The following is a 19479-nucleotide window of genomic DNA, read 5'->3' as shown; positions in this document are numbered from 1 at the left end:
AAATCTTGAGTCTTCCAATATTTGGCGATCAAAATTCTTGCTGCAGTGGTAGCATACATAAAAAACGTTCTATCCTTCTTTAAAACCTTTTGGCCGACAATACCCAAGAGAAAGGCTTCCGGTTTTTTAGGGAAGGTGTACTTAAACACCTTTTTTAACTCGTTGTAGATCATTTCCCAGAAGGCCTTCACTCTTGGACAGGTCCACCAAAGGTGAAAGAATGTTCCTTCAGCCTCCTTGCACTTCCAACATTTATTATCAGACATATGGTATATCTTAGCAAGCTTGACTGGGGTCATGTACCACCTGTATACCATTTTCATAATGTTTTCTTTCAAGGCATTACATGCCGTAAATTTCATACCGGTGGTCCATAACCTTTCCCAGTCTTCAGACATGATATTGTAACCAATGTCTTGAGCCCACTTTATCATGGCTGATTTCACTGTCTCATCCTGAGTATTCCACTTAAGCAGCAAGTTATACATTCTCGATAAAACCTTGGTCTTTGGTTCTAATAACTCTGTCTCAAGCTTCGATTTTTCCACCTGGAATCCTATTTTTTTATCCAACTTAACAACCTCGTTAATTTGGGCATAATGAAACCAATCTTGCACCTTTTCTTTTAAGTTTTCAAAGCTCCGCAACCTCCAATTGTCACCAACTTTTTCTATTAGTTCCCAATATTTCGGCCAACCGGCCTCCATATTGTGTTTTTTCCTCGCCTTAGCCTCCACTGGTGATAACCACCTCGGAGTCTTACTTTCAAGTAAGTCTTTGTATTTCAGCCAGACCATAAAAATTGCTTTCCTGACAATATGGTTTTTGAACATTCCATGTGCTTTTGCCTTGCCGTACCACAGATACGCATGCCATCCTAACGAATTGTTAAAGCCTTCCAGGTCTAGGACATCTGTATTCTCTAATAAAAACCAATCTTTCAAACAGCAGAAGGCTGCCGCCTCATAATATAACCTTAAGTCTGGCAGGGCAAATCCCCCTCTTTCTTTTGCGTCAGTTAGTATTTTAAACTTTATTCGGGGCTTTTTGCCCTGCCAGACAAACTTTGAAATGTCCCTCTGCCACTTTCGAAAACATTCCACTCTGTCCACGACCTGCAAGGTTTGAAATAAAAACAACATTTTTGGCAAAACATTCATCTTAACAGCAGCAATTCGGCCCAGCAAGGAAAGCTTCAGTCTCGACCATGTTTCCAAATCTTTCTTAACCTCTGACCAGCATTTCTCATAGTTATCCTTAAACAGGTTCAAATTTTTAGGCGTCAAGTTTACCCCCAGGTATTTTACCTTCTTAACCACCACTAATTCTGTTTCCTTCTGAAACTCCTCTATTTCTAAAGGCGTCAAATTTTTCCCCAAAACTTTAGTTTTTTGTTTGTTCAACTTAAATCCTGCCACCCGACCAAATTCTTGTATCAGTTCCAAAACTCTTTTTGTACTAGATTCTGGCTCCTGTAATGTTATTACTAAGTCATCTGCAAATGCTTTCAGTTTATATTGTTTCACTCCGACCGTAATCCCCTGTATTTGTCGGTCCCTCCTAATCATGTTCAGCAACACCTCCAGGACTGATATAAATAGTAGGGGGGATAGTGGGCACCCCTGGCGTGTTCCTTTTTCAATATGGAACTCCTCTGTCACCACATTGTTCACTATCAACTTAGCTTTTTGTTCTGAATAAATTGCTTCTATACCATTTTCAAACCCTCGTCCCACACCCATCCCTTCCAAGTTTTTTTTCATAAATTTCCAAGAAATATTGTCAAAGGCCTTCTCAGCATCGATAAAAATTAACACTGCTTTAGTGTTAATATTTGTTTGTAAAAGTTCCAGAATATCGATTATATTCCGAGTATTGTCAAACAAATGCCTGCCAGGAAGAAAGCCTGCTTGGTCCTTATGGATTACTTCATTTAAAACCTTTTTCAATCTACTTGCCAAAATGTCTGCAAATATTTTATAATCCACATTTAGGAGTGAGATGGGACGGTAGTTCCTAAGTTGAGTCTTTTCAGTTTCCACTTTAGGTATCAATGTGATGAAAGCTTCTTTCCACGTTTCCGGTGCCCTTCCTCCCCCCATAATCTGGTTGCAAACCTCCATTAGTGGTAGAATCAAGTAGTCTTTTAATGTCTTATAATATTTGGAGGTAAGCCCATCTGGGCCTGGAGATTTGCCCAGCTGCATATTCTGGATGGCATCCTCAATTTCCTGTTGTGTTATTTTACAATTCAAGATTGATCTCTTCTCCTGAGACAGTTCTGGTAAGCCATTGAGTTTCAAAAATCGTTCCATCTCAGACACTTCCTCAGGCCCTTGTGTATACAACTTTTTGAAGTATTTCTGGAAACACTTTCTAATTTCACCTGGTTTCTGGATATTTTTCCCTTCCACCTCTAGATTGGTAACATAATTAAGTTTCTGTCTTTTTTTCAACTGCCATGCCAGCAGTTTCCCACATTTATTTGCTGACTCAAAGGATCTTTGTTTCATTTGTTTGATTTTCCATTCCACTTCTTGATTTATCAATTTCAAATATTGTGCCTGATGGAATTTAATTTCTCGCAAGATCTCTTTGGATTTTGGTTTAGATCTCAACCTTTTTTCTCTGTCTCTTATCTTCTCCAATATTTTATCCTTTTTCCCATTCCAGAGCTTCTTCTTAATTGTATTTTGTTGTATCAGAAACCCCCTCATTACAGCTTTACTGGCGTCCCAGATTGTTCTTTTTTCCACTGAAGTATTCAAGTTGATTTCAAAATAGTCTTTTAAAGCTCTTTGGGCCTTCTTTACGATCTCTTAATCTCTAAAGAGGGTGTCATTCATTTTCCATCTGAAGGAACCGGCTGGTGTAAATCTCAATTCCATCTTCAGGGCATTGTGGTCGGAGCAAGTCTTTGGGCAGATTTCCACTCTTGTAGTCTTCGGTGCCAGCCCTCTAGTTATCCAAATTTGGTCGATTCTCGTCCATGATGAGTGAGCCTCAGAAAAGAAAGTTCCCTCTCTACCTAGGGGGTTCCTTGTCCGCCAGATGTCAATCAAATCCATATTGTCTGTCAGTTCAAAAAAAGTTTTCGGTAGTCTGCCATCCTTGGTTAATTGATTTCGTGACTTATCCATCAAAGTGGAGACCACCCCATTCATATCTCCCATCATAATGATGTTCGAGTAGTCCAGATAGTCCAGTAGTGTCTCATGTAGCTTCTTGTAAAATTCTGCCTTCCCCTCATTCAGTGCATAAATTCCTACTATCAAAACTTTTTCTCCTTGGGATTGTATTTCAATTGCCAAAATTCTCCCTTGCTCATCTTTAAACAAAAATTTCGGTGCTAGGCTCTCCTTTGCGTAGATCACCAGGCCCCTCTTTTTTACTTTGTCTGATGAAATAAATTCTTGGCCTAGTCTTTTGTTAATTAGTACTCTCCTATGGAGCCTAGTCACGTGAGTTTCTTGCAAGCAAATTATATCCAAATTTTCCTTTTTCAAAATATGGAAGATCCTTTTTCATTTTTCTGGGGAATTTACGCCATTAATGTTCCAGCTGTACAGCTGCAGAGACATCCTGTATCAATCTGTTGTTACTCTTTATGGGGTGTCCTCCTTTTTGTCCGGATCCGAGGGAGATGGTGTTGGTTCAGGTCCAGGCTGTGGCAGAGGCCAAGGTGCTGCTGTTCCCTTCTGAAGATCTTCTCCGTTGTCGTGCAGGAACTTCTGGTTGTCCTCCTTTGATTTAATTCTAACCTTCTTTCCTTTGTATTTAAATGATATGCCTTGTGGGAACTCCCACCTGTAAGGTATTCCGTTGCCTCTCAAGAGTCGTGCTAGGTCAGTGTAGATGGCTCTGAGATCCAATAGTTGTTTAGGTATATCCTTGTAAATTTCCACTCTTCTGTCCTGGATCTCAAGTGATTTATTAAAATGAAGGTCAAGTATTTTGTCTCTCTCCTGTTTAGTCTTTAGGATGATCAGGCAGTCTCTGGGTCTGTCCTTTCTGGTTACACTTCCCAGTCTAAATGCCGTTGTTATTTTAAAGTCTTCGTCTTCCTTTATTCCCCAGAATTTGGAGAATTCTACTGTCAAAAAGCCAGTCAAATCTTCTTTTTCAATCTCTGGGATAGAACGTAATCTTAAATTATTTTCCCTGTTTCTCAACTCCACCATAGACAGGTAGGCCTGCTGGTCACTGATGTGCTTGTGTAACGGCCTTACCTCTCCTTTCAATTCATCCACTTTTTGGGTTGCTTGGTCAGCTTTCTGAATTGCTTGGTCAGCTTTTTCGTTGGCAGCTTCGGCCAATTTCCGATTCTCAGACGTGGCCTCTTTTAAGTTCCCAATTGTTTGTGAGTGCTGTGCCACTTGTTCAGTTAGCTTTGTAATGGATGATGTGGCTAAATCAATTTTTGCTGATTGGTCATCAACCTTCTTATTTAAGATTGCTAATTGTTGTAGCATTTCCTTCAGAAGTGCATCAGATCCACCTGCAGCCATATCCTCTATTGCTGGTTGTTCAGCTCCTTTAAGTTCAGCTGTTGCTGAAGGTTCAGTTCCCTTCAGTTCAGCTACTGTTGGAAGTTCAATTCCCTTCAATACAGCAGGGACTGATGATCTGCGTGACTGAGAAATCAGGGTTGTTTGCACAAGCTGGCCTTTTGTTGCTTTCGTTTTAGATCTTGTTTTCGGTTGGCCACTCATTCCCCACCTGTCTATGAGTCAAGGTCAAACTGTCAAAAGTTCCATGGGAAGGACAGGCCTCAGTGTAGATAACAACAGCGGAGAGACAAAACAAAGTTAGTTCCCAAGGTATTGTAAATCCCAATCTCCACTAGAGGGAGTACAGTTGGAGGGAGAACAGTTGGAGTTCAGGAAGGAAGGAAAAAAGTTATGGTCGCCATTACAGTTCCTGCAACTAAATAATTTTCCAAAAGTCCTTAAAACTTTTTTCACTGGCAGAGCCCTTCCAAAATTGCCACAAATATCACCTCTCCAGGCACAAGATACAGTTACTTAGTTATATGGTCCCAAGTTGCCTCTATGTATCTGTTTCAATTTTATAAATTGTATCAGCAAAGGACATTCCTTTTCCCCTGCCACCCCGAGGCTGGGTCTTGAACTTTAAAGTCCACCAAAGGAGAAGGTTCCAAATTGCTTCCACTCTGTAAAATAAATTAAAAAGAAAACTTGCCTTTCATTTCAAGCCTCAGTACTGTCAGACGCATAATACTTCCACTTTAAAGTCCTTTTTCATTGCGTCCAGCCTGTCAGTTCCTTTGCCTTTGATCTATAAGCTTTGCCGGAAGACGGACTTCCTGTTTCTCGTCATTCCGCTTTCAGCCAAATTCAAATCTTGAAAGTCTTAATTTGTAAGGTCCCAATTACTCACGGATTGTAGTTTTCCAAATTTGTAAATTTCAGGAAGAAAGGTCAGCGCTGATCGGCAACAGCAGCGCGGCTTCACTCCGTTGACTGTGAAACGACCCTCAGCGCCGCTACCCCCTCCGCGATCCGGAGCCCCGTTACAGGGTCCCTTCAACGTTTTAGGGGCTGCTTCTGGCACCCGCCGGGTCTCAGGACCACAGGCTTCTACCCCCTGTGGTTTTCCTAGGTGGGTCTCCGCTTCGCCGTAGCGGACGACCCGTTTTCAACGGAGCTCCCCTCTCCTTACAAGGAGCAGGCAGCCATTACCGAACGCGCCGCCTCCGGAAGTCCTCTCCTTTGCATTCTTACCAGGAACTGCTTACAACCAAAAGCTTTCTTGGGAATAACCATGTGGTGTTTACATCCATGTCTGTGTGTTCTCTTTTATAGCCCTGTGCTGCTCTCCCAACAACCAAAGGACAAAACCTAATGTGGTATTTATTCTGCTAAGTAGTCCATAGGTGCAAAGCACTTCACAAACCATGGACACAATGGCAAAAGTTAGCTGCAGCTAAAGGCCCCTCCGTGAGTGACATTGGCACAGCTTCTTCCTGTGCTCAGAAAAGTGGATAAGGTGGGAGACTTGTATACTGAATGTTTTCATGAAGGAGTCTTCAGCGATATGTACTCCAACCCTCAGTTGGAAGAGGGAGAAACCAGGCACATAATTAAGACCTCAGCTGCTGTCTGTGAGAACTAAATCAACACCAGAAGCCTCAAATGATCTACCATCATAGAACTAGAGGAGACCATACTGACCAACCCCTTGTTTCATGTAGGCAGTCCATGGTAGAATCAAAGAGTTGTTAAGCCACTTACTCCAACCACCCACTTAATATAGCTACAGTATCCCCCACAAATGGCTGCCCAGCCTCTATCCGAAGGCTCTCTCCTTTAAGAGAGAACCCACTATTCTGCTAAGTAATAGATTCCATTGTCAAACCATCAAAGAGTTTCTTTTCTCTCAGTCAAAATCTACCTTCCCGAGCAGAATCAAAGAAATGTGGCTCCTTTCCTACTCTAAACCATGAAGGTAAAATTTGCAGGAATAAGTAATGGTTTCAAGGTGCGAAACTGAGCTCAGTCACACTGGTCACCTGGAAAGAGAATAAACTAAAAGGGAGATGACTAAGGACAAGTAAATGCACCCCAAACTGAATTAAGAGGTTAGTGATCCATCCATTATTTGCTTAAACATAGATCAAAGTTTATATTTTGGGAAAGTATTGAAAATATGACTTTGGGGCCATATAAAGCAGTGGTGGTCAGTACTAACATAGCTGACCTTAAGAAGCAATTTGAGAAATTAATGGAAGACAACGACATCAATGACTATTAGTTTGGTAACTAAAGAGAACCTCTGTATTCAGAGACAGAATACCACTGAATACTGAGTGGTGGAGGCACACATTAGGGAGGGATATTCATGCTTTACATCTGAGTTTCCAAGAGACACCTGGTTGGCATCTGCTAGAAACATAATGGACGCTTACCCCTTCCTGGATGGGCACTTGTTGTGGCCTCTCACGCTTGGCTGCCATCTCTGGGCAGTGAGAACAGAGCACATATGGCCAGGCAGCTGTTAGGGGAATTCCCCCTGGCTGCCTGGGCAGCTGGCTCGACTTCTTGCTGCATCTCAAATTGACCAATCATTGGCCTCTCCTGCGGGGGGGGGGAGGTGTATCGTAGGCTGAGAGGGCATTGGCTGCACATGTTGGAACAGCTGGACCTTGGTCCAATTCAGTAAGACCATTTTTAAGTTCTTAAACTTTAGAGTCATTGTTCTGAAAATTTTATATCCTCCATTGTGGTCTTTGTTTCTTGAAACTTTGCTTCTTCAAACTGTTGTTCTGCTGTGTTAGGCAGTTTGAAAGTAAGTACACAGAACTAGTACATAGACTTCACCTGCATAGCAACTTGCTTCCCTAAGATATTTGCATTTGCAGCTACATTCCATCATCTGCATTAATTGTGTGTGTGTGTGTGTAAATATATATAAATAAAAATATATAACTTATATAAAATATAATTTATTATTTATACCCCACCCATCAGCCTGGGTTTTCCCAGCAACTCTGGGTGGCTTCCAACAGAATATTAAAATACCGTAATACATCAAACATTAAAAGCTTCCCTAAACAGGGCTGCCTTCAGATGTCTTCTAAAAGTCTGGTAGTTGTTCTCTTTGACATCTGGTGGGAGGGAGTTCCACAGGGAGGGTGCCACTACCGAGAAGGCCCTCTGCCTGGTTCCCTGTAACTTGGCTTCTTGAAGTGAGGGAACTGCCAGAAGGCCCTTGGCGCTGGACCTCAGTGTCCGGGTAGTACGATGGGGGTAGAGACGCTCCTTCAGATATACTGGACCTATATCTATATATAGATATATAGATATATAGGTAAAGGGACACCTGACCGTTAAATCCAGTCACAGACAACTCTGGGGTTGCGGCGCTCATCTCGCTTTGCTGGCTGAGGGAGCAGGCGTTTGTCCGCAGACAGCTTCTGGGTCATGTGGCCAGGATGACTAAGCTGCTTCTGGCGAACCAGAGCAACTGGATTTCTTCAAATCTCCATCTCTGCTTGCAATTATTTCCATTCCAAATCATCATTGTAGCATATTGAAACGACCTTGTATTTTCTGCATCTATTCATATTCTACACTGGCTTAGTTGATATTTTCTCACACCTGAATGTGTGAAGTGACTCCACTGTAACTCTTCCAGCTGTGTCCATTGAAATTCTCCTCAGACTGGACCCAGGGAAATCAGTGGAGCCATGTTAGCCATGTCAGTGGGTCTACTCTGATTATGACAAACACTTGAGGCAGTATAGAAGTTCAGCCTTGGGCCTTTAATCTGTGATGGCCCATTCCCAATGTAAATTGTCACTTGATGCTTCAGCCATCAAGCAAGTATGAATTAATTAACTTGCTGCCCCTTACCCTACCCAGGAAAGGTCACAACAATTCAAAATACACAATTAAAGACAGTTTAAAACACTGATCCCAAGAATTGCGAACTTTAGATAAACTATTACCAAGGGAAAACGGAGAAAGAAAGAATAGTCAGGGCAGAGAAGCAACAACGTAATTGTAAAGGATAAACATTTCGAGACCAAGTAAAGGGGTTGGTTTATAAAAAATGCAATATAAGAGTTCAAGGAGAAGCCAAGTAAGACAAAATAACAAGAAATAGTGGAAATACAACCTGCCCACGCAGGGCACAGGTATCAGCTGAACTTCGGGGTGGGGGTACATTTGTCGTGAAAATGTTAATGCAAGGGGGGGGGGAGAGACACTACAAAAAGGAACAAAGGCCAAGAGCCATTTGTTCTTGCTTGTGTTGTATGCGAATCCTTAACAAAAATATGAAAGCCTCAGTTTCTTTACAATGTCTTGAAAGTCAGAAGAATAAGATGAGGACATTAAAGGCATATTGTAGGCAGCTGTGATGAATTTTCAAGGCTGAATAGGCGGGAAATATGAGGTCAGTTCAACATGTTACAATGATAATTTAGAATGGGAAAAGTTACAAGTGGAGAGGGAAACACTCAATCTGTTAATTTTATTTATATGTATGAATCATTGTTTTTTTAATTGCATGGTCAAAGTAGACAAATGTTCACATTCACTATTTTCACAGGTTGTTGTCATAAAGTGCAACGTTTTCTTCCCCTATGATAGTTATGTTCAAGTGAAAATCATTATTTTACTCAGTTATTTCTTCTTCTATCTTATGGAATTATAAAAGCCACCATGTATTAGTTCATCTCTAACTTATTTCTTTGTCCTCTTGCATTTCCATTTTACTCATTTGTTGTCCAAGGCTGGATCTAGACACATCAAAGAAGCATTTCAGAAAAACATGTTGTAAACTTTGTTGAGAAATCATGTTGGCAAAGATGAAAGTCCACATCGCCTTCTGCTGCCACGGTGTTAGAATGCATATAAAATGATTTTTCTTTCCCCATCTAGCTGAGTCCCGAGTTAAATTCTGACCTTGGTTTCCATCAGCATATTATTCACCAAGGCAATAACATTCCTTTAACTTTTCCATCACCACCATCACCATGGTCAGAAAATTATTTAGTGCAATCAGTGTGCTGTATGCTATTTCCAACACGTGCATCCTTATCACTTTTGATCTGAGTTTTATTGCTCTTATTTTTGGCATCAAAGGGATAAAGATAGCTGTTCAGTGGCTCATGTGATCTGTGGACTGGACAGCATCTAGCTGGTACAGCAATAGAAAACTTTCATCTTTCAGAATCCCCTCTATGTTTGTTTTGTTATCAACTCTGTCAAGCAACATTCTTTTTCTTTGTAGAAACCCCCTTGAAACACATAACATTATATTAATCAAGTCTTTACAATTTGTGATCCAACAGGCCAAACACAGACCACCATGCATGTTTGTGGAAGGTAAGAAAAAGAGGGTATTTACTGAGCTCTTGATGGCTCCTGAGCCATTGACGGCTTAATGGATTACAAGATATGCATGCATTTGTGGGCACAGTTTGAGTCCAATGGGCCCTGAAGCTGTGGCTAGCAATCAGCTGATTGGCGGTTACAAGGGAGTCCTTTGAAGCCAAGTAACATGTCAATCAAGGGCTTTGCAAACACCAACAATCAGCTGATCACTGAGACAAAGGCTTTGGAGCCACTGCTGGAACAAGTAGGCATTGCTTAGCAAAAGTGGCATCCTGGGCCAAATGTGGAAGCCTGTCAGGCCTAATCAGGACATCATGCACTGCTGGCTTACCTTTTTTATCTCTTATCAATAACCTTTCCTTAGCACCTTGCTCTTTCAATAGAATTTGAACCAGATTTGGAGGTACCTCCTCAGGCAGAACATCTGAAAGTTCCTCACTAGCACTTTGCAGTAGTCTTTTGATCGAAAGCAAAACAAATGAGGCAAATTGAGAGGTTTTTGTTTGGGTGAAGCCAACTTTTTTAAAGGCCTGTGGAATTCCCATTCATTACTACAGTGAATGTTTTGTGCCATCTATGTCAAATGAATGTGGACTATGCAATGTCTGAGTTATCAGCAGAACACCAGTGATGCTCAGTAAAGGCTATCATCATCATCATCATCCATCCATCCACCCGCCCATCCTCACCTTACATTATGAACTGCTCAAAATATTGAAAATCTGTGCCTTCAATTTGTATATGAAAGATTAACTTTAGGAAGCCAGATATTCTTCCTTCTGCATTCCAACATATTTTTTTTGCCTATCACACATCTTGTCTGGCAAAAACAAAGCAAAACAAAGCAAAAAAAAACCATTGGTACTTCTAAAATATTTTGGAAAGCCTTCAGGTGAAAACAGATTTGAATAGGATAATTAACCTTGACAGTAATTTCTTCATAGCTGAGCCAAATAGCAGTCGAAAAGATGAATTCAGTTTTCACAGAGTACTAGGTTCTGATGGGCTGGAAAGAGGCTATAATGTCTTCATGGGAAGAATATTTTCTCAAAACATTTTTAAACAAAGTACTAAGAAGTCTTCCAACATGTATCTTGTTAATCAATGGCCTGGAAATAAGCATGCGTCTCACAGAAAGTAAATTGGAAGAGAGGACTTGTTCTTCACAGTATGCTATTCAGGAAGCGCCATTGAGATTATTTCTGAACCATCTTCAAAAAGTCAGAGCTACCCAGCTAGAGTTACAACAAGCACTTGAGATGTCTGACATCATGTACACCACCATCTTTGATCTGCTGCCAGGCTGGATATGGCTTTAACAGCAAAGAACAGACTTATGTAATCTGAAATATTCCTATCCCAAATAAAAGGGTTCTGCCAGTAGTACCAACACTATTAATTACACTCCGAGTCCCAGACTAGGAATATGGAAATGAATAGCGGTTTTGCTTCCAGAATGTCAAGAATAAAGCAGCCATCTGGGTTAATTAACACATTTTAGCAATTAAACACCTTCTATACAATGTGGTGGTTGTGTTGTTCTCTCTATAATGTAATTGAGTCAATAGCACTATCTGGGTTTTCTCCTGAATTGACAAGGGGGGAAGTAGGGAAGAACTAGGTAGTTGCAGTGCCATCCTTGTTGGTGTCTCTGCTGCCCTCCACACACTTTTAAATTAATTAACCAATGTATTTATTTTACAAATCTACAAACTGTTTCACAGCCGTTAAAGCCATTGAAGCAGGGTACAGTATGATAACACGATATAACATGACCAAAGATTCCAGTTCCAAAACCAGTAAAACCATGACTACAATTGTAAAACCATTATTCCATAAAATGGCTCCATCACAGTCGTGGAACAACAGCCGTCTGCACCAGGGAGCTGGCTGCACTCACGGGTGCTCCCTGTGTGACTTGGCGCGCAGATTGTGCAGGGATCTAAATTGCATGGGAGCTTCCACAAGCACAGCCGTCTTCTTGCTGCAGACGTTTGCCCTCCAAAGCATTGGGGGTGACAAGAGCCTAGCATGATGATGGAATGGAGAGAGGGAAGAGAGCAAGCCCATCTCCACTCTCTTTCATGTGGTTGTCATCATGTGAGGGAATTGAATGCTCCAGCAGGGCCAGCTAGAGTCATCCTTTTAATCGGGTATAGAGGTACACAGTGTACACACATAAAGGGAAGACAGCAAATATTATAAGAAACATTGGGAGTTCCCATGATATACAGAGACATGTACTATACAATGGTACCTCAGGTTATATACGCTTCAGGTTACATACGCTTCAGGTTACAGACTCCGCTAACCCAGAAATAGTGCTTCAGCTTAAGAACTTTGTTTCAGGATAAAAACAGAAATCGTGTTTCAGCGGCGCGGCAGCAGCAGGAGGCCCCATTAGCTAAAGTGGTGCTTCAGGTTAAGAACAGTTTCAGGTTAAGAACAGACCTCTGGAATGAATTAAGTACTTAACCCGAGGTACCACTGTACATGCATCTGCTTACTCACGGAATGTGTACCTCAGCTCCAACTTTCTAGACATGTAAATAGAAGAGTTTGGATTTGGATTTGGATAAATAGATGCAAGTGCTTATTTCTCGAGATGCCATGGCACAGTAGATTTCTGTCGACACCTGCTTTTCAAGTTTTCTCTAAAGGCCTTCCATCCACTTTTTTCAGAAAGGGACTCTGGGAATAATTAGCCAGGATGATTATGTCAGCTCAGCACAGTAACGACACGGAAAAATATGCCCGCAGTGAGATGTTTTAAAGACAGTTGTTTTCTTTGTCTGGTTTTCTAGTTTGTTTAGGGCTTAAAATTATCTCATTACCTGGCATAACCTGTTGTTGTTTTGCACAGTCCGTTTTATGATGCTGTCACCATTTGCATCTATATTTCCTGTATTCAAAATGGAAGTAAAATAAAAATGGAAGCAGGGAAGAGCAACTCCAGGAGATGTCTGAATGATTTGCCACTAGGCATGGCTTCACTAAAATAAATCCCTTGGAAACAATGGTGTTTCTATGTACACTTAACAGTCTACATACTGAAGTGTCCATGGCCCACATGACTTCCCTCAAACTCTTGAATCTTTGGGGGATAGGCTCCACATGCCATTCTGTGGTCACGTTGCCTTGTTACAAAGGGAAAGGCTTTTCCTGCCCATTCTGGAAATACAGCTATAGAAACTCGTCTGACAAACTGCTTGTTTTGCTCTGTCCTTGGTTACATGCCAAAAGGTGGTGAAAACATTTTAAGTTGTAGTCAACTAAGTTTTACTTAGCATAGACCTATTGAATTTAACAAATGACTAAATTAGGTTAAATAATTTCAATGGGGCTATTCTGAATAAAAGCGAGATGAGTGCCGCAACTACAGAGTCGTCCGTGACTGGACTTAATGGTCAGTGGTCCCTTCATCTTTATTCTGAATAAAACTCAGTTAGATACCATTCTCCACGTTTAGAACGCATTCTGGAGTGGTGTGGTTTTTCAAAATTGTGCTGTGTTTGATATTTTCACTGTTTATAGCACTTTTTTGAAACAGGAATTCATTTACATACTTGTAACCATAGCTGTCAACGTTTTCCCTTTTTTAAGGGAAATGCCCTTATTCCGAATAGGATTCCTCACAAGAAAAGGGGAAAGTTGACAGCTATGCTTGTAACCAATCGTCAGTCATGAATGTCACTGAGTGGCCTTGGTCAAATTACCCCCAAGCATAACTTACTTAATGGGAAACCCGTTTTCTCCCCACACTCTCTACAATTTTCCAATCACACTTGGATTCATTAAGCAGCAACCATATTAACTATCTAAGACAGGGAGCAGTCACAGTTTCAAATGTGGGGGTGGATTGGTGTAAGCAAATCAATATCATGCACCCACCATCCAAAATTTAATTATAAATAAGTGTTGAAGATTAGACTGCTATGATTAAGAGATAGGGGAAGGCATGACTAATACCTAGACTTTGCAAATGGGCAAAAGTGACATAGTGCAGTTGTTTTGCTGTTGCAAATTTTTGGAAAAGGAAATCTCTCCTTGGTTAGTGCATTTTGCTTGAACATAATGGAAAACAACAGCTGCAGTGCTATAATTATGGGCATTTCAGCCATAAATCTATTCTTGAAAATGTTTCTCCAGTCACATTCCATTTTTATTCTCTATTTACTAGCCTTTTTATCTTCCTATTTTTCTTTTCGCAGCCCGAGATGTAAAACACAAGAGACCAAGTGCATTAAGCTCATTAATGTCAGCTAGGTTATAAACTAACAGATTCTAGGTTGATATGCTGACAGTGTAAGTTATGCAAAATACTTCAGTGCATTGAAAAGTATGTTTTAAGTATTTCTTTCAGTTGAAAATGCTCGGGTGGTATTTATCGTTTTGCAGTTCTCCTCTGCTTCTTTCTCTCTGTTTATAACAGCGTCAGTTTCAAAGCCAAAAAAGATCGTGGTTGTCATATTCTTTCAAATGGCTGATTGATTAAATTCTGAAGTCACTGAGCCCACTGACAAGGTCACTTTGAGCTTGCTACATTTCTTTCAATGTGGCCATCAACCATTTGTACTTCAGAACATAATAAAAAGCTAGACAAGTAGCATGAAATACAGCTCAAGAATTAAGAACTTTATGCTCTGGTAGCTTACCTTGGAAACATCTGCACAACTGTGTGACCTCTGCTTTCAAAATTGAATATAATGGCGGAGGATTAAATCCAGCTAGTTGTAAGAAGCAGACAGAAAACCAAGCATATTTTGTTCATCTGTTTACTCTTACACATTCTTCCAAAGAACTTGCCCCTACTTTTATTTTAAAAGGCAAGCCAATGGGGGAAACTACGCTGCGTTGTCAACATGGTCAATTCAACTGACATGTAACAGATTAGAAATCCAGGATAATTAATGCTACAATACTTTAATGGGCTTGAATTTACAATCTGGTGCATCTAATGAACTTTTATGATTTATTTATTTCTGAAAAAGACATAAGGACACAGGAAGTTGCCTTATAACTGGTCCGATCTTGGTCCATCTAGGGTGCTTGATGACAGTAAAATATGCTCAATGGCAGTTTCTGAAGACTTAACAGACAATGTTGCTGACACGAGCCTCTAAGTGGCTTTTACCTCATGCCAGATTTCCTAAACTCCTCCGGTGACAAATCCCAACTGTCTCTTTCACTGACAGTTCACTCCCAACTTGTCAGAACTTCCAGCCAATCAGAATCTGCTACCATCCAGAACAATCAGGAAACATTGACATGATTCAAGCCCCACCTATAAATTCTCAAAGTAAACCACTTGGGAAGCATCTATATGAAGTGGTATAAATTATTATTTAAAAATAAAATAATAAATACACATTGCTTTGCGTTCTTCCTGTTCTGTAGCTGTCATTTATGCTTGATTCAGCCAGACAAGTCTAGCCACAGTCACAGACTGATGATTTTATTGCCTGGCCTTGAAGTCTAGAAGTGTCTTCTAGAAGCAGGGACTGGGATGATGATGATGATTACCTTGCTGCTCTCCTAGGAGGCAGCACAGAAGGGTTGATCAGTTCCACAAAGGCAACAGTCTGCACCATTTGGCACTTTGAGATCTCCAATCAGGCTTTGCAGAACTGAGGGAAACTACCCAAAGCCCTTCAGAGCCAGACTCCAGGTGTAAAGTCCTCCTCCGCAATGTGCATGCTAGTCTATGCAATATCTCTAGTAAGTTATTTATTTACTCATTATATCAATATCTTGCCCTTCCTTCCAGGGTGGCAAAGAAACAAATGATGAAACAAATATAATGATGATTAAAACACGAGGAAGGTATTCAGCAGACACCAAAGAGAGAACAGAGAGCTGCCACAACAACATGAAAGGCCTGATTCCTATAGTGTGCAGAATGGACCTTCTGATAAGAGGTGGCTGCAGGAGGCTTCACCTTCAGACCACCTTCAGAGTTGATTGGGTCTACAAGGGGTATCACAAGGGGCACAGGTGGCGCTGTCTAAACCACAGAGCCTAGGGCTTGCCGATCAGAAGGTCAGCAGTTCGAATCCCCATGACGGGGTGAGCTCCCGTTGTTCGGTCCCTGCTCCTGCCAACCTAGCAGTTTGAAAGCACGTCAAATGCAAGTAGATAAATAGGTACCGCTCGGGCAGGAAGGTAAATGGCATTTCCGGGCGCTGCTCTGATTTGCCAGAAGCGGCTTAGTCATGCTGGCCACATGACCTGGAAGCTGTCTGCGAACAAACACTGGCTCCCTCGGCCTATAGAGTGAGATGAACGCGCAACCCCAGAGTTGTCTGCGACTGGACCTAACGGTCAGGGATACCTTTACCTTTACCTTTCTTCCAGGTATCCTAGTCACAAGCTGTATAGGACTTTATATACCAATTAGCTGGGTAGCTAACTGTGCCATTATTTCATAACGTGGTGGTGATTTCCTGTAACAGTGAGCAGTGGAGCTGCCACACTTCACACGAGTTGCAGATCCCTGGATAAACCAAAAGGCAGCCCCACATAAAATGCATTGCTGTAATCCAACCTGGAGTTTACTAGAGCACGGGCATTTGTGGTCAGACTATCCTGACTTGAACTGAGAGACATTTTACATTCTGACTACATCAAACTGCCCTCAGTGTACCATTGTAGATGCCAGATAAGCCTATACAATTGGGGATCTCTTCATGAGATCTTTATCAGGGAAGAGAAAGAGCTCTCGGGAATGCCTGCAATGGACACAGCATGAAATTATAGTGAAATAATCTTACTCATTTTTTCCCCTTTTGACAGATAATAGGCATTATTAGAGTCCCGAGACTCTCATCTTGCACTTGTGTGTGGTTTTTGAAAAAGAGAAAATTACTTCCCAGGGTTCCAAAAATAATTCTGCAAATGTGAGTTTAAGGCTGCAGTCCTAAACACATGTATTATTGAATAGCTCCCATTTAATTCCCTGGGATTATTTCTGAATAGGCATGTGTGGGATTGCACAGCACATCTTTTATTTAGCTCCAGTGGGGATGTTTCCTTTTGGGAGTCTTTGTCTCTGCCCCACCCTTTCTCTCTCGATTTCTTTCCCTGAAAACTTCTGTCTCCCTTCCACCTATAAGACAACCATTAGAAAGGGCTACCCAAGCTTTCCAAAACCTGGGCCTATTTATATATTTCTTAGAATAAGTGACAGAATTGGTTATAGACCGAAACATGCTCATTATTTTCTGTAATTTTCCTGAAAGTCTTCTAATGGTGTCTTTACATAGAAGACTCTGAGGGATTTATTCATCCTTGGGTGAGGGGAATAAAGGCAGTTATATAAAAAGAAAAGGTAAATATTTGATATTGCAGTTGGGAAGATTACAGTGTTCATGTTATATGTATACATTCCCTCAATTGACAGAAATGCTTTGGGTAGGCACTTCTCTGAGGTGCAGATCTGTAAACACAATTCTGAACGCAACAGGACAAATGAGCATTTATGTTTATTGCTGGCAACTGGATGTTGCACTATATATTTCCACAAGACTGGGGCACAAAGTTAGTGGCATTTGTTGAAACATTCACTTAAGTGTCTTATTCTCCATTTTAAACATGAAATTTCAACAAATTCTCCGAGACAGTTCAGTATGTGGCTATATTCTGTTTTATAATACTGTTTTACTATTTTTATGTTGTATGTCTGTTATGATACTGCCTTTCTGGTTTTATGCTGCATTATTTTTAATACTGCTCAGGCAATTTTAAACATTAGGCAGTTTAGAAAGGCTTTTTAAGAAGTACTAAAATAAAGGATGTCACATCACAAGACCCTTTAAACCCGAATGCCACATTCCCTTCCGGAAACTTTGCAAAAGCAGGCAGAACAGAGCCCTAGATCAGACATATCTCCATCTATTGCTACAGCTCTTCTAGGAGTTGATCAGGCATAAGATCCAGGCAACGTGGGGTGGTTGGCCTATGTGATTTGTGAAAACCAGTAATGGCTCGATTTCACGTTCTGTGCTGGTACTTGAATCTACCAATCCACAAAATCCATTTTTGCTCTCTGTCATATATTTTGTCTAAATAACCATTCTAATCATAACAATTGCATGGTTCTTGCTAATTCCACTAAGCAAGCTCATAATGGCATTTGTTGATTATGGCTAAATTCCTCAAAGTAATGCTGAGCTAAGAATGTGCACTGCAGACATCTATGGAACACACTCGTTTCCAGCATAGATCTATATATTAATAATTCTGTGAACACATATGTATGTAAAATATGGGTTATACAAGTCCATAAAAACCTTTAGGCTCAGACAGAGTAATCTGCTCATGCATTTTTACTACGTTTGCTACAGAATTGAACAACCTTTGTGTGAATCTAAATCCAGATTTCTGTTGAAGATTTCCCTGCATATATTTCTCTGCATATGGTCCAAGGCAATGTTTTGCCAGAGGTAGTAACATTTTTTTTTTTTGTAAATTACAATATTTGTAATGAAATTTATATGTGTACTGAAAGAAAACATTTCTTTGAACAGATGTTTTTCAGATGTTTTTCTGTTTTCTGTTTTCTGTCCACATTGGGGGGGATCACTGCTCAGATATTAAACCACACACATGCACAAGCCTTTCAGAATCTACAGAACTGTATAGTCCCTGAGTTAATGCACAGGACACAGTTAATAAGCCTGAGCCTTGGGATCAAGGCAGCCTCACAGTCCTTGAATTTTCCTGATTCAGTTCTAGGCACAGGTTCAGGGTAAATATGGTTTTCAGGGTGTCTTTCACTATTGGAGAAGAGAGGGTAGGCAGTTGGTACCTATTTTTTTCTCCATTCCACTCCAGAATCTGTGAGTCTTTAGTAGTAATATCAGCTCAGCTTACTCTCCAATCTGCTGCTCAATGCCAATTCAGCCCTTAATACAGGGGCCAGCAACCTTTTTCAGCAGGGGGCTGATCCACTGTACCTCAGACCTTGTGCGGGGACGGACTATATTTTGGGTGGGGGGAATGAATGAATTCCTGTGCCCCACAAATAACCCAGAGATGCATTTTAAATAAAAGGACACATTCTACTCATGTAAACACAAGCTGATTCCCGGACCGTCCGCGGGCTGGATTTAGAAGGCAACTGGGCCAGATTCGGCCCCCGGGCCTTAGTTTGCCTACCCATGCCTTGATACAACATGACTCATCTGTGATTTCATCATGGATGAGGGGGCCAAGCTGGCATGCCTCACGGAGACCACCATGATACTTATCGGTCCCTCCCCTGTTGCTGGAGGAAATCAAGGAGTTTTGCCTCAGGTTTAGCTGCAGAACACACATTTTACCTAGAGAAGGTTGCTCTCACACCTTGCATTAAAAAGGAACTCAGGATGTAGGAGCAGTGAAAGATAATTACCTGAAAAACGTAGAGTGACACAGCCACCAGCAAAGAGAAAGGGTGGGATTCACCAAAGAAACTACATCAGAATAAGTCCTGAGTGAGGACTTTCACTTGCTCAGCAGGGCTTCTCCACCCCCCCCCCAATGGCTCTTGGGGTCAGGGGAACCTCTAGAACACTGTATAGGGGGGGAGAGGATTGTTCCATCTGGCAAGCTGAAATGCTTGCACAAATGGAAGGTT

At 41.1% G+C, this 19479-nt stretch overlaps 1 long non-coding RNA gene across 1 annotated transcript; it reads right to left on the bottom strand.

The window, feature by feature from the left end:
- Window positions 1-12224: 12224 nt before the first annotated feature.
- Window positions 12225-15518, bottom strand: LOC308589530. Its single transcript, XR_014009359.1, has 3 exons — window positions 15387-15518; window positions 14519-14590; window positions 12225-12765 (listed from the first exon to the last, which is right to left on the bottom strand). It is a non-coding gene; the product is annotated as an uncharacterized lncRNA (long non-coding RNA).
- Window positions 15519-19479: the final 3961 nt, after the last annotated feature.

Source organism: Podarcis bocagei (genome assembly GCF_964188305.1).
Source record: "Podarcis bocagei genome assembly, chromosome: 6".
Classification (NCBI taxonomy): domain Eukaryota; kingdom Metazoa; phylum Chordata; class Lepidosauria; order Squamata; family Lacertidae; genus Podarcis; species Podarcis bocagei.
Note: the sequence above shows the minus strand (reverse complement) of the source record. Positions and strands in the feature narration are given on the sequence as shown.